Here is a 14,409-nt window from a genome sequence, read left to right on the forward strand (position 1 = left end):
GGGCCTCGAGTTTTTTCACGTAGTGTAACTGCGTAGCGCATCTGTGTTGTACGTCACACGTAGGCTCACTATTGGCCGACGCTGGTCATGTGTGTGTGATGCGTGTGACATACAACACAGAAGCGCTGCGCAGTTATACTACTTGAAAAGACTCAAAAGTCTTACGGGGTTGGAACAATATGAGGGTGAGTAATTACTGACAGCATTTTCATTTTTGGGTGAACTAACCCTTTCAAGAATGTGTAAGCATTTCTAAGCGTATTATTAATTTAAGATTATTATTTTAAATAAATATATTTAAAAAATGCACTAGTAGGCCTACTTATGTAAGATTAAAAAATACTTATCTTGTGAATTATCATGTGGTATCAATGTATTATATGTATTATAAATAAATGTATTTTAATATGTACGTCAGTCTGTTTTCAGTTCAAAGATTATACATGGCCATTTTAGACTATAACCGAGCAAATTTATTTATGCTTTTCAGATTTTTAAACATCTCAAACTCAACATCTCAGACATATGCAAATTGTACAATTTACTTTTAAATTATATTTGGTTAAACTCCTTAAAAACAATACAATTGCTCCAAAAATAAAGTAGTTCATACAACTCATTAGATTTCACATCTATAAAAGCTGGCATTTAAGTCGCATCAAAATGCATCACATCTCAATAGATCACAAAGAGAACCAGTGAGGTTTGGTATTAATGGCGTCAAACTTGGCGCAGAACATTATGAGGTACCACGACTGAATGCACTAAATCTAATGTGACAGTACAGTATGTAGGGAGATTAGCATCCAAATTGAGACTCTCCCAGCATGGGCGGCTATTTAGAATAATTCATTCCTACTCCCCCCACCTCTATCCTTCTGTCCTCTCACTCAGACATGCCCCCTGCCTGTCTGGAGATCTGGCTTGACAGCAGACAGCACTTCAGGGGTGAGCACTTTTCCCTTCGCTTCTCAGTAAATGATGCTAACTCAACAAGCTCTCTATAGAGGCTCCATCCAGATCAATTAACAATGAACAATAGTGTATTTTTAAATTATCATTAACCAATGCTCAATCAAAGATTTCTTCTTCTTCTTCTTCTTCTTCTTCTTCTTCTTCTTCTTCTTCTTCTTCTTCTTCTTCTTCATAACAATATGACACAAGAGTTTAGGCCCTTTTGTTTCAGTAAAGTGGTATTTTAGGCATGTTTTACACATTGTCATCATCATAGACACTGAGCAGCTCCAGGCCAAGGGAAAATGAAGTGAAAATGTCCTCTCATGTTGAGTCCCTGGAGCTGTCACCTCAGGGATTGCATGTCCTGGTTTTTGTCAGGCCTATCATAAACAGACTTTCTAGTGTACATGCTCCATGCAGGCCTTGAAGGACCTGACACAAGTACATTTCTATATGCTATACTTTGCTGGTGCAGGTGGAAGGAAAGTAAAGGTGTGGACCTCTTAAAGTGACCTGAAACCTGGATTTTAAGCACAAAAAAATGAATGAATGAATGAATGAATGAATTGGAGCCAATAAAAATCACCAATAAAATCACCAATAATAAATAATTAAATAAACAAATATGGTATACATGCATCCATACATACATGCAGGCTACATAACATATACATGCATAGAATCACCAAAATGTTTAATATATAATTAATAGTGACTGCGTTTGCTTATTAAGCTTAGATATGATGACATGATAGAGTATTTTTCCAGGAGTCAAATATTACCCAAAGTAACACTAGAGGGCAGCATGTCTTTGCATTGTATTGCATATGTCTTTTACTAATGTATTTCCAATTCACCAATTCACCCATTATCTTATACAGTAATAGTCATTAATAATAATATTATAAGTAAAATCAAATCAAGTAAAATACAGTCAACAATAAAAAATATATCTAAAACAATTTTTTAAAGGAAACAGTAAAGTATGCTTACCCTGAGTGTAAGAGTTTGAATTTAATGCTGTTATTTGGAGAAATTTTGGTTTGGTTTGAACAAAATCTGATGAAGGACACAGTGAAAATTCTTCGTTATAGTCTGCATTATATTCATGCATGATATTGTAGGTTTCTAATGAGTTCTGCATTTTTTCTGTTATTTTTTATTTGTTTATTTATCACAGTGTTGCGAACATGCATAATTTTTCTTTATAATGTATGCACTGAATGAAATGCATTTGTTTGAAAAAAAATGCATTTGTTTGAAGAAAACAAAAAAGGTGGGGTGGGTTTTTTGTGGGTGTGGGTGGAATTTATCAGGACCTCTAATTTCTCTTTTTTTTCCCCTCTCTCTCCCTTCCTTACCCTCTATTGTGCTTGTGTTTTAGCATGCTGCTGCTGACAGACGATCAGATGCCAGTGAGGGAGGGGGTCTGACCGTTACAGTGCCCTGCCTGGCCTCTCCTGCTAGAGACTGGCAGTTTGAGAGGGCACCTTGGAGATGCAGGTCGAAGGGCAAAATGCTGCCACACTGACACTATGGCTAAAAGCAGACAGACTGTTTACAGCATTTGCTCTCTAAAGTCATAACTAAAGACCAGGAAGCCTTAAAAAAATTTATTTGTATTTGTCATGACTATTCAACTATGATGCTAAAACAAGACTAAACAACAATAATAAGGCTATACCACAATACAGAATTTTCAAATGACTTTGGACAAGGAGTCATTTGTGCATGTGCAAAAGTGCAATTAAGTACGCCAGCCTCTGAGGACATCTCAACTAGACTGAAATGTGGAGTCACTTTCACATAATTCCTCCCTTGAGGCACTTTACAGTTTCTACATTTCAAGCATGATTGCCAGTCAAGAGACCTGATGAGAGATTTTGTCTGTGTTCCATGCTGTTTTTTGAAAGCGGGATTACATGTGTTGGAGTGCTCAGTACCTCTAAATATCATGTTCATATGTTCATGTTCATTTTTTTTCTCTTTGGAATAACATGCACTGATGAATAATGCACCAATAAGACCATGATATGTCTTAAAGGGGTGATGAACTGAGAAATCAAAATTTCCTTGAGCTTTTGACATATAAGAGATCATCATACTATAATAATATCCTGTAAGTTTCAGAACTGAAAACTACCTTGTTAGTCCAATAAAAGCTTTTATAGACATCAGGCTCAGCAAACGACTCGTTTTTCAAAGTGGGGAACTATGACGTCAAAGAGGATAAAACACCGCCTCCACAAAAGAAGATCAACGCCTACTTCAACACGGCCTGTTTAGCCCCGCCCACTGATTCGCCCAAACATGCAAAATAACATAGGACGACATGATAATTGCTAAACCGGATCAAGCTACTTCCAAGCAATAAACATGCTGTTTACTAAATATTGTGCAGCGCCTGTTTGTGGAAGAGGACAGTCTGCATAAGCTTCCTTCGGATTCCAGCATGGTTAAACTTTATTAAATCAATCAATCACAATTTCCTGACACGGATCTGTCAGCAACATGTAAGTAACCATGTGTATTCTAATGCCTGATCTGCGATCAGTGATTTCTGTGTAATTATTCAAGTTCAGATATTTCTCTTAAAATCGTTCAATACTGTTTATGCATCAGTGACTAAACGATCAACTTCACATAATTTCTCGTAGTATTATGAAAATAATCTTCTTTAAACTGTTATTAAATTATATACAGAAAGCGATCAAAGAACGATCCCTTCCCATTCGCCCAAGCTGTCAATCAAACAGCACAGCGCGAGCCGCGAGAGCTTATCTGTACACTTACTAAACTCGTGATGAAATAATGACACTGTTACACTACACAACGAAGCTCTTACTGTGTATTCACATCGTGTTTACATTGTGATTTGGAGTAAGCATTTGTGAGAGTGCAAAAATTGCTTTGCAATGATAAGATCTTTATTCACGCGATCAACAGTCTGTCATCTGCTCAGTCAGTGCTCATCATGCTGCAACCTTTCATGTGATGGAATAAATTTAAATATAATGCTTTAAACGATACTTTTCAGGATTTGTTAATCTCGATAGCTGTAATAGTAAAAACGTAGTAAAAGTTTTCGAGAGAGTCGTAATACTAGCTATTTCCAACGCATTCTCATCCCCAAATCGTCACTTTCAAACATTCTTCAATATCCGACGCACAAAGCACCCTTTAGCGTCCATATGAGACGCTTCGGTTATGGGTAGGTTTAGGTCTGTGGTAGGGTTGCTGCGTCTCATATGGACGCTAAAGGGTGCTTTGTGCGTCAGATATTGAAGAAATTTTGAAAGCGTCAGTATATGACGACTTGGGATGAGAACGGGCTGCTATTTCATATGCAAGCATGTCAGCCAATCACAGCAGTGGGCGTTTGGACTGCAGTCTCACAGCAGACACGCCCCTTAAAACTGAGCGTTCAAATCTGAAGCTGAAATCAGGCTTGGAAAAATGGCTTTTATTTATAAATTATGACAATTTTTGATGTAAAAATCATACTAACATTATAAGGGCACCACAGGAAACATTATAAAATAATAAAACAATCCAGTTCATGACCCCTTTAAGATAGTAAATAGAATCCATTTTTAATTCATGTTGACATTTTTATTGTGATTTTATAGTAAGCAAAACAGAAGCTTGTATAAGTAAATTCAACTACATTAGTATGTTGATATTTAAAAAAGGCACTCTTCCTTATGAAGTCTCTGGGAACATCATGCTGTAGAAAACGTTTATTTCATGCTTACCAGGACCGACTGGAGTATAAGTCATAAAAAAGAGGTAAGGTTGGTATCAGATGTAAAGAACAGCTATGTCATGAGTGCTCAATTTTAGAGCATTCTGTTCACATTCACAACAGCTGAGAGACAGGCCAGACATTTCTGAAGTTGCCATGGTGATCTATGCACTGAGCAATTGAGGGAATGAGGGTGAGGTATACTGTATGAACATGCTGATGTCAGTACAGTATAGACTTTAATTCCATTATGCTTTGGTCTCCCCTTATCCAGTTATGATTCAAACAGTACCACCATCAGTGAGCACTCTACCATGCTCCAGAGCCATACATATGGCCTCTGAGCAGGAGTCCTTTACCCCTGTGACAAGCTGTGCAAAACCCTAGTACTTGGACTGACTCAAAATAATAAAAAAAATATATATATATAAATATATATATATTTCAATGACTGGCTTCAAAATTGGAAATTCAAGCTTCTACTATTGTTGGATTCATACACATAACATTTTATGTCATTATCTATTTAGGCAATATAACACAATCAAGAGTGCTTTGGTTCAGAGTTTACTCTAAATTCAGTTGTAAGCACTGCTTTTATACAATCATTTAATAAACAAGAAGGTTATATTAAGTAAGTTACACGTTAGACCCAATATAGCTTATTATTTTGTCTATTTTTTCTCTGCCAATGAAAATGGTTCCAAACATACAGTAGATGAACAATAGTTAAACAGAATGAGCTCTCAAGCCTGGCGGTCTCAGCGCACTCAAGCTCGGTGGTCCTGGAGCATGCACCAACACAGAATGGGAAGCCAAAACAATTGTTACCAGCAGCAAAGGATTTGGACCCACCGTTGATGTCAGTACGGGCAGCACTGAAAGCTTTTCCAGTGGTCTCAGAGCTCTCAAGCCTGGTGGTCTCAAGACCGTTGGTCCCAGTGCTTTCATGTCTGGTGGTACCAAGTCCGGTGATCTCAGTGCTCCCAGGTTCAGTGGTCCAAAGTCTGGTAGTTTTAGCACTTCCAAGTTCGGTGGTCCCAAGCCGTCTGTCCTGGAGGTCTTCCCACTGTCGACTGTGCTCCCCATAATCGCAACAGCAATCCCGACAGCTTCTCCCGAGGCGGCAGAGTCCACTTCTGAACTCTCGATCTGCCCTTTCACGGCCAAAAAGGCTGTCTCTGAACACTCCACCTGGCCTGCCATGGCCAAGGAGCAGGCTCTGAACTAAGAGTGTAATAGTGCTGAATCGTCACGAAACATTATCAGTTGCATGTGTTTTAAGCCTTGCCAATATAAGTATTCAAGCACAAAAAGACGCAAAAGATAACTCATTTCAGTTCCCTACCCTGCGTCATGGAGTTGACGCTGTGGGAATGCTTCTCGTGAGCCGGTGTCTGAAGCATGTTTTTTTTTGGCTACCGCAGTCAGGTGACATCACAGGCCCAGTGTATAAGGGCGCCTAATAAGAACGTCATCAGCTTCTTTGTCTTCAGGAAGCTGTTTGTTTGTCTGTGTTTTTGATCTCTGTATTTGTCAAAGTAATGTCAAAGTTTAAGAACACCATTCCCAAGATTTATAACGCCAGATGATGGCCACAATCTGTGCGTATGTCTTTGAGAGGAGCACGCTCAATCAGCCCTCAAGGGGGCTGGTTGTTCTCACTGTGACCGCTTCACAGTGAGGAAGCTCCACTCCTTCCTGGCTCTTTTTTAACCCTGATGGGAGGCAGGTGTCTGCACCAAGTGGATCGGGTCCTGCTGCTGCTAAAGCTGCCCGGCAACTGCAATCGTGGTGGTCGCAGATAAAGCTAGCAGATGAACTTGAGACAGCTTTAACCCTTTCTCAGGCTTTGCCCGCTAGATCTTCAGCTCTCAGGCTGAGCCCTGCTCGGCAGCTTCTTCCGATATGGCGGAGAGCATGTTTTTGGCCTGATCTAATTCTGAGGAATTAGATGTGATGTGAGTTAAGGTGAATGTTTTGAGTGAGTATGTCTCCTCCCTTACCCCCACAAACGAGGAGCTGGTCAACAAAATGACCTGAGCCACAGCCAAGCTGAAATTAGATTGGACACTGAATCTGGCCCAATCAGGTTGATTGAGCGATTCCTCGCGGGTCATAAGTGTCCCACTCCAGTGAGCCTTTCTTTCCTCCCCGATCTCCTCACTGAAGTGGCGAGACTGTGGGAGAAGCCGTTTTCGACCCATGTTTATGCCCCTGTGATGAACAGTTATGACAATATTAAGGAGCTTGATGAACACGGATATGTGGAGATGACCCGGGTTGAGAAGTTGCTTGCAAACTATATTCCCACAGCGGCATCCTCATGGAAGGCTCCAGCCTTGCCATCGAAGCCATGCCAGGTGACATCCAAGCTCATTGGCAAGGCGTATATTGCGGCGGGCCAGGCTGGTGTGGTTTTGCACGCCATGGCGGTGTTGCAAGCCTACCAAGCTGACTTATTAAAGGACCTCGATTGTGGTGAGGGATTATCTCCAGACGCAGTCCTGGAGCTCTGATCACCACTGATCTTGCCGTGCCACCAAGCAGTCGGCCCATTCCATCGGCTGCTCACTTGCTGCCATGGTTGCTACGAAGAGGCATTTCTCAAGGAGAAAGATAGAGCTTTTCTCCTGGATGGCACGGTGATGTATACTGGGCTTTTTGGGCACTGCTGTCGAGGCAGTGGTCCAAAAGTTCTAAGAGGCAAAGTTTAAGTCTATATCCTCTGACGCAGTTGTGGTCCTACATCCCCCTCTCATCCCCCCCTCAGTTGGAGACAGGGGCATCACTACCCATAATCACACTCACTTTTAGTACTTTTAATAAAGTTTTAGTAAAGTTGGTGTGCTCACTTTTGTGACCCACTTTTAGTTACGGAGTGTGTCCTATTTGGGGAAAAGGTGCCACAAAGATAGGGAGCGGGATTTTGCTGTTAGTGCCCCGACCCTTTGTTTGTTGTGTCCTTGAATGTTTTGAGGCTTCCGTAAGTCTTCTTAGCAGTGAGCTAGGCTGTTGTAGATGAAGTAGAGGGAATATAATAGTCACTCCTTTATTGTCTTCAGAAAGTTTGTACTATGGAGATGATATGGTACTCTCTGGTGCATTGGGAGTTGCAGGTGTAGAAATGGGATCTAACACGGCCGCATCCCATTCTTCTACCTGATGCCCTTCCTAGGGCAGGAAGGACAATATGATTATGAGGTGTATTTGGCAAACCGCACATCACATTATCATTTGTCGTCTGTCTAGTTCTAGGAGTATTAAGTTGGAATTGATGTGCCTCCCTGGTGGCATATATAAGAGGATCTGGAGGAAGTACAGAGGCAGTTTCAGTAACCTTTATATTTCATATGGGCAGGAGACAAAGATGGGCAATTACGCTGTTTGTGTCCAGTGCCTCATTTTGTCTGTTATTTCCGAGTGTTGGCAATTTAGAGGTGGTAGCAATATGCTCCCTCCCTCTATAACAGTTAGGTTGTGATAAATGTGGATGATGGGCAAATAACGCGATCTGTGTCCATTTCCCTTTGTTTTGTGCTGAAGGACTCTTTTCTATGTATTTTTATTAGGGGTTCAAGCATGAAATGCTGAAACCCTATTGTAATTGTAAGGATTCGTAAAACGCATCGTGCAGGGCAAACCGTAAGGCCTAGAGACTTGAAACCTGGCCAGATGGTAGGCCTCAATTTGGGGACAACCTATCAGAGTATGACCCCGATTGGCCCATAGGCCACAGCAACCAAAAGTACAAAATCGCTCATAACTCTTAGACCGTTTGACCGTTTGACCTGTGATCCCTGGCTCAAGGCGGACGACATGGCTATCTCCAAATTCGATTTAGGCCAGAAAAATGTTCTGCTATGTCGAAATTTGTCCGAAACCTACTTTTGCGAACTAGTCCCTGGTTTTTGGCCCGATCGGAACCAAACCAGTCTAGGACAATTCTCTGGACTCTCTAGATCAATAATTATCGAAAAAAAGTTTAACTTTTGCATTTGGCTGGCTGTAACAGGGTCATTTAGCAAAGGGGCGTGACAAAATACACTCAAAAGCCTATAAATCCTACAGGAGAACTCATGGGTTTCATGGAGATCGGACCATAGGTGGCGCTATAACTGGCAAAAAGCTTTAAAACCATATATTTCCTATGGTACATTGCCTGTATTGGCTGTAAATGGTGTTTTCCATCTATTATGTCAGTGGTTACATGCTTGCTAAATAAAACTTAATAACTTTTGATGCTTTTGTGCATAAAAACCTTAAAGGCCTTAATAGCTTGAACCCCGATAAATGCTGCTTGCAGCTTTAATTCATATTGTTCCCGGTGTTAACTATTTGTTTCCAATTTTATTTGTTTCCATAGCTGCCTTGTTTGTTTCCATAGTAACTCTTTTTAGTTTCCATAGCGATTTATTTCCCACACCTGTTCCTTGTTAGCCTGTGTATTTATATACCCCTGTGTTGTTCAGAGTCTGGTGTTGTCTTTTATGGATGTTTGTGTGTTGTGTTGGGTTCAGTTCTATTTTGCTTGCCTTGCCCTGTGTCTGGATTTTTTTCCTAAGTGTCCTTGTGTCTGGATTTACTTTTGTTATGTTTTTTTAACAAATGTCTCTTTTTTGCGTTTGCATCCGACTCTCCCTCATTTCTGAAAAATCCCGCGTTACATCTAATCACAATGTTTCAAACAAAATATGTTTTTTAATTTTTAATGGCAAAGTTCCCCTACTGTATATCCTCAATACCAATTTATTTATGGACTGTATACGGTCTACTGTATACAATCTCTTGACACATTGGAGTATGTGCACAGACAGCTTATCTCTGACACCTTTATCTGCATTTGTTTATATGTGCATTCCTCTATCCACAAATTACTGCCTAAATCTCTTTACTTGGTACCTGGTAAATAACATTGATATCCATTATTCTAGAAACTCACCATGAAATTTAGGCAGCAAATGAGAGGTGTTAATTGTAGCATGAAAATAAACGATTAAACAACATTGGGCCCCTGGTATAAAAGGGATATAAATGTTGTCCTTCGTGTCTTTGTCTTACTGTAAATGGAGCTATTCATTTCTGGCCTTTTTGGGCACTCATGTAGTGTGTAGACTGGTGGAATGTATGCAAACTGATGTTGACCCATAACCAACCAGCACGCATCGGATACTGCCTCATTAGACTGTGTTTGTGTGTGTTTATTAGATGGTATTCTACAGGCCATTCTCCCACCTTTTTCATTCATCCTCCCCTTATTTCTGCCCATCCAGTAGAATCTTTCTAATCATCCTTTTTTTTTCTTCTTCCAATAATCTTTTCAGTGGAGTTAATGTGCTGTGTATATGACGGACTACTGCTCCCCTGATTATGCGTGGTCAATTACAGCATTATGAGTGGTTTCAAGGGCATAGGAAGAGGAACAAAGAGATAAAGGGAGAGCGAAGAGGCACAATTATGGGATGAAAAAAAATATGCTTTCTAGAAAAGAGAGAAAATTAATTGTTAGACTGAAACTGAGGGTTTAATGCTCCATTGGGAGCCGCTGGTAGATTCCTTATTAAACATAAATAAACATATTCTGATGCTGTGAGATTGTTATCTTCTTTCTGCAATGTTACTCTAAATCCAATTGTGGTAATTACCAAACTTCCTCCATTAGTAATTTGTGAAATGTATAAAAATAAGTATTAAACATCAGACTCTCAATTAACAGAGGTCTCAAAGGACTGGTGACATCCTAAGATACAGCAAAACCCATTAACATGAAAAAAGTTTGTGTTTTTACTAGATTACCTTATATACACTACCCAATAAACAAAGGGGTGTTCCCAATGACAACAATTAGCACTGACAAAGCAATTAATTTTGTAAGGCCCGCTATATTGGTCCAATCTGCCGGTTCGCCAATACACGGGGAAGGTATCACGTGTTCTGTCCTCACTCATGCAAAGTATTGGTTGGTTAAATTTGTAATACATTAATCATATGTATTTAATCGTTTATTTCATCTGACTCCATAAATGAAAAGGTTTTAATGATATCTGTGGATCATTAATCATGAGTGAATGTTTGACTATTCCGTTTAACTCTACAATGAAAATAATATCAAAGTCAGTTAGAATAATCAAATGTAACAATTTATTATGTCAGGTAAATGTATCATGCCAATTTCATAATCAATTCAAAGATAATCGATACAAAACATCAAATGCTCTGAAATAGAGAGAAGATGCAAACCCAACTTTAAGAAATACATGAGGCTGAGAGATTTCTCTCAGCCTCACGGGCCAATCTGAAGTACAGAAAAGGCCTCGATCTCCCTGCTGCATTTCCTTATATAGACAAACCTTTCACTTGGAAACATGTGCTAACAATAGAAATTTGCATTCAGGGGTAGCACCTCTTGGGGGTTTGTGACCATTTGCTTGAGAGACCATCTTCCTTTTTGTGTCAGTTATCCATAAACTCTTAAAAACCTTATTACCTTTTGTTTGAACTATTTAGAAATGAGACATTCGTACCAGTCGCACTGTGACATTTTAAACGATACCAAACATGAAAATACTCTGTGATAATCATTCACATTAAACTATACATTTTCTTGGGTGAAATCAGGTGATCATCTGAGCATAAGAGAGAGGGGTTGAAGGGAGAGGGAACGAGATGTAGATTCGGATGACTCGGAGGTGAGACTTTCGTCTCAATGGTGCATGAGGGCCAGTTCAAATGGTAATCTCCAGAGAGGTCCTTTTGTCCTCTAAGGGTCTGGTCACCCCCCGAAACAGACTGTCTGGAATTTCCTAATTTATCAATTCTTACAATTTTAAATGCGAGGTGGCTGTTTCTGACATAAGACACAATGTAGGCATGCATGTTCAGCAACACGAGAAATTTGAGAAAAGTTCAACTTTATGCAAATGTGCGCCTCAATAAAGCAAGTGAAATCCGTGGAGCTCTGGTATTGTGAAGTTGAATGTAGACAAAACGGAGACGATAATATTTATGAGAGGATAATATTTATTTATATACAGATAATATAAGTGATTACGCTGTTCTATACAGTATTATATGTTTGTCCACATACAGCAATAAAATAGAAATGGCAATTCATATTAGTAATGGTCAGCGTTAATATGATGCATTATGCTCTGCTGCTATTTGAATACATCTCCTTTGTGGAAAAGCTATGTCCAGTTATACAGTCCACCAATTATGTTCAGCAACCAACAGTACAGTGCCCTAATGACCTCCAGTTGACAGTGTGAACAAAGTGTCACAGGAGTAGCAAAAATATACACAGATAGTGAGATTGTTTTGAGCTTTCTGCAGAGCAATTAAGATAAACTGTCCAATGTAAACCCACATAGATTTTTCCCTGGTAACCATAAGCCTCCTCTCACTCCAGCTAAAATATTTAGACAGTGTTTTATAAACACCGGAGCTGAACTGAGTGGTGACAGCTCAATAATAGCGACCAGATTTCATGGATACCGTGACATGTTTCAGAAGAATCTTCTTATTTTCCCTGCCATGTGAATTGGCTCACGGCGTCAGAACACATCACTTCTTTTAAACAAAAACAAAACACACTTTACAGTCACACTTTAGTTTATGGTCCAATTCTCATTTAGCAAATCAGCTCAAAAGGGAACTATGAATAATTAATTATAACTTGTTGTATAGGTACTGTGATAGTGGCCTTTTAGCTTCTGCAGAGGTCATACCTCCAGGGGGTCAATAAGCCAATGGTAACTTATGTGTAACATTTGCCCCACCTGTCCTCCCTTGTTACCTGCCTTGTTTGCTCCCTATTTATTCTCCTTGTGTTTGCAGTCTTCTGCCAGAACGTCGTCGCATGTTTACCAGTTGAATGTCTCCTCTTGTGTGTTTCCCCAAGTCAAGTCAAGTCAAGTGAAGTTGCCAGTCATGTTTTCCCCCTCGGGTAGTTTTTGTTTGTATTTTGTTTTATTTTTATAACTAATAAAAGCTCTTTTCATCGCCCCCAAACCTGACAAAAGTGTTACACAAAACACTATAATAAAATTCAATAATGTACGAAACAAAATAAAATACAATAATTTAATGTTTACTTATCTTTTTACTCTTTACAGAATATTTGTGTTTGGTGCAGTCAACATTTTCATTGCTCTGTTGTTATTAGTATGCCTATTATACTGTAAGAAAATACTTCCATTCGTTGAGCAGTGCTGAGAAGGAAGGCGACGTGTACGTGCAATGTTCTCATTGGTAATCTGTGAAGATGAATGGTGCCTTCCCTGCTGCCCTGCATCTATTAAGTTGCCTCTGACTCTGCTGGGCTTTAGACAGGCCGAAGTGAGTTATGAGGCATGACCAATACAATTCACAAAGAGACTGAGCAATAACTTCACATCGCTGTCACACTGTGTGTGCCCGTCGAGCATTCCTTTCTACCCTTTAACTTTCTTGCCCTTGCAAGTTGTTTTTCATCACTTTATATGTTTCCATCCCATTCTCTTCACACCTGTCTAGTGTTACTTTTGACGCTCCATTTTTTCTTTCAATTCTGGGGTAAGCTTGAGTGTAAGCTGCATTTTAAGCTGCCTGGATCTGACATAAGGACTCAAAATACAAGTATACATCACTTTCCTGCCATTTTCTAAACAAGTTTGGGACTTGTTGTTGCTTTGTTGACTTTGCTTTTGTATCTGTTTGTATGAAATATATATGACCATATTCATGTTATGGGCCTCATACACCTCCTTGGTCCATTTCCATCCCAAACTGTTATTCGATGACTGTTGCACTGAATATCATGAATGATCCTCAGCAGAAGGATGAAACAAATAAAACATAAAATGAGTACTTCTCAAACGGAAGGTTGCATCCTAGTGAGGCTGAGTCCTTCCTAGTCCAGTTCTTCGGAGGCTTGTATGCTAGAGTCCACCTCAGCACGGCTGTGTCATAAATGTTTCCGCCCCCACGGTCACGGCACAAAAATACTATTACAATTATAATTTGAAATATACTTTATATTAAAAATCTTGAACTGACTCTCTATTAATGCAGTACAGGTAATTACAACTGTATGTAGTCTTCCAGTGGTTTATATTACCCACAGTTCAGCATTCTGTGATTAATTTACAACAAAACAAAAGAAAACACAATGCCTTCATCTCTAAAATATTTTTTTGCATTGTATAGAGAAATCGGTGAGCTCAGTGCCGATTCATGTTCTTTTGTGTGAATTGGAATGTGTGAAAAGGACTGTGGGTGATTGGAGGACGTGAAGGATACACTTGATGCATCCTTCAAAACAGGACGAATAAATGATGCAGTATGGAGGCTGCCTTCAAAGGATTTTTCAAACTGAAACTGTTCTTGATGACGTGACAGCTGAGTTATGCAACCTTACTAGGACGAAGCCTTCCTGTTATGACGGGCGAACACAGAGATGAGGGAGAGGATCTAATTGCAGAAGGTTTTAATAAAGAAATAACAAAAAATACAAATTACTGAAAACAGGCATAACTAAACACAGGCAAACCAGAACTGAGAACCGCAACATGTCCTCGCTCTTGTAACACACGACTTAACACATCTCATTGCTGCATTGTCTCGGGAGACTAAATGGGCCGAGTTCACTTGCCAGTGTTGCTCAGGGCAACACATTGTTAATGGCAACAATTTTCTGATGGCAAGAGGTCATGTCTGTGTCGACAGGA

Source organism: Squalius cephalus, assembly GCF_949319135.1.
Source record: "Squalius cephalus genome assembly, chromosome: 10".
Lineage (NCBI taxonomy): Eukaryota > Metazoa > Chordata > Actinopteri > Cypriniformes > Leuciscidae > Squalius > Squalius cephalus.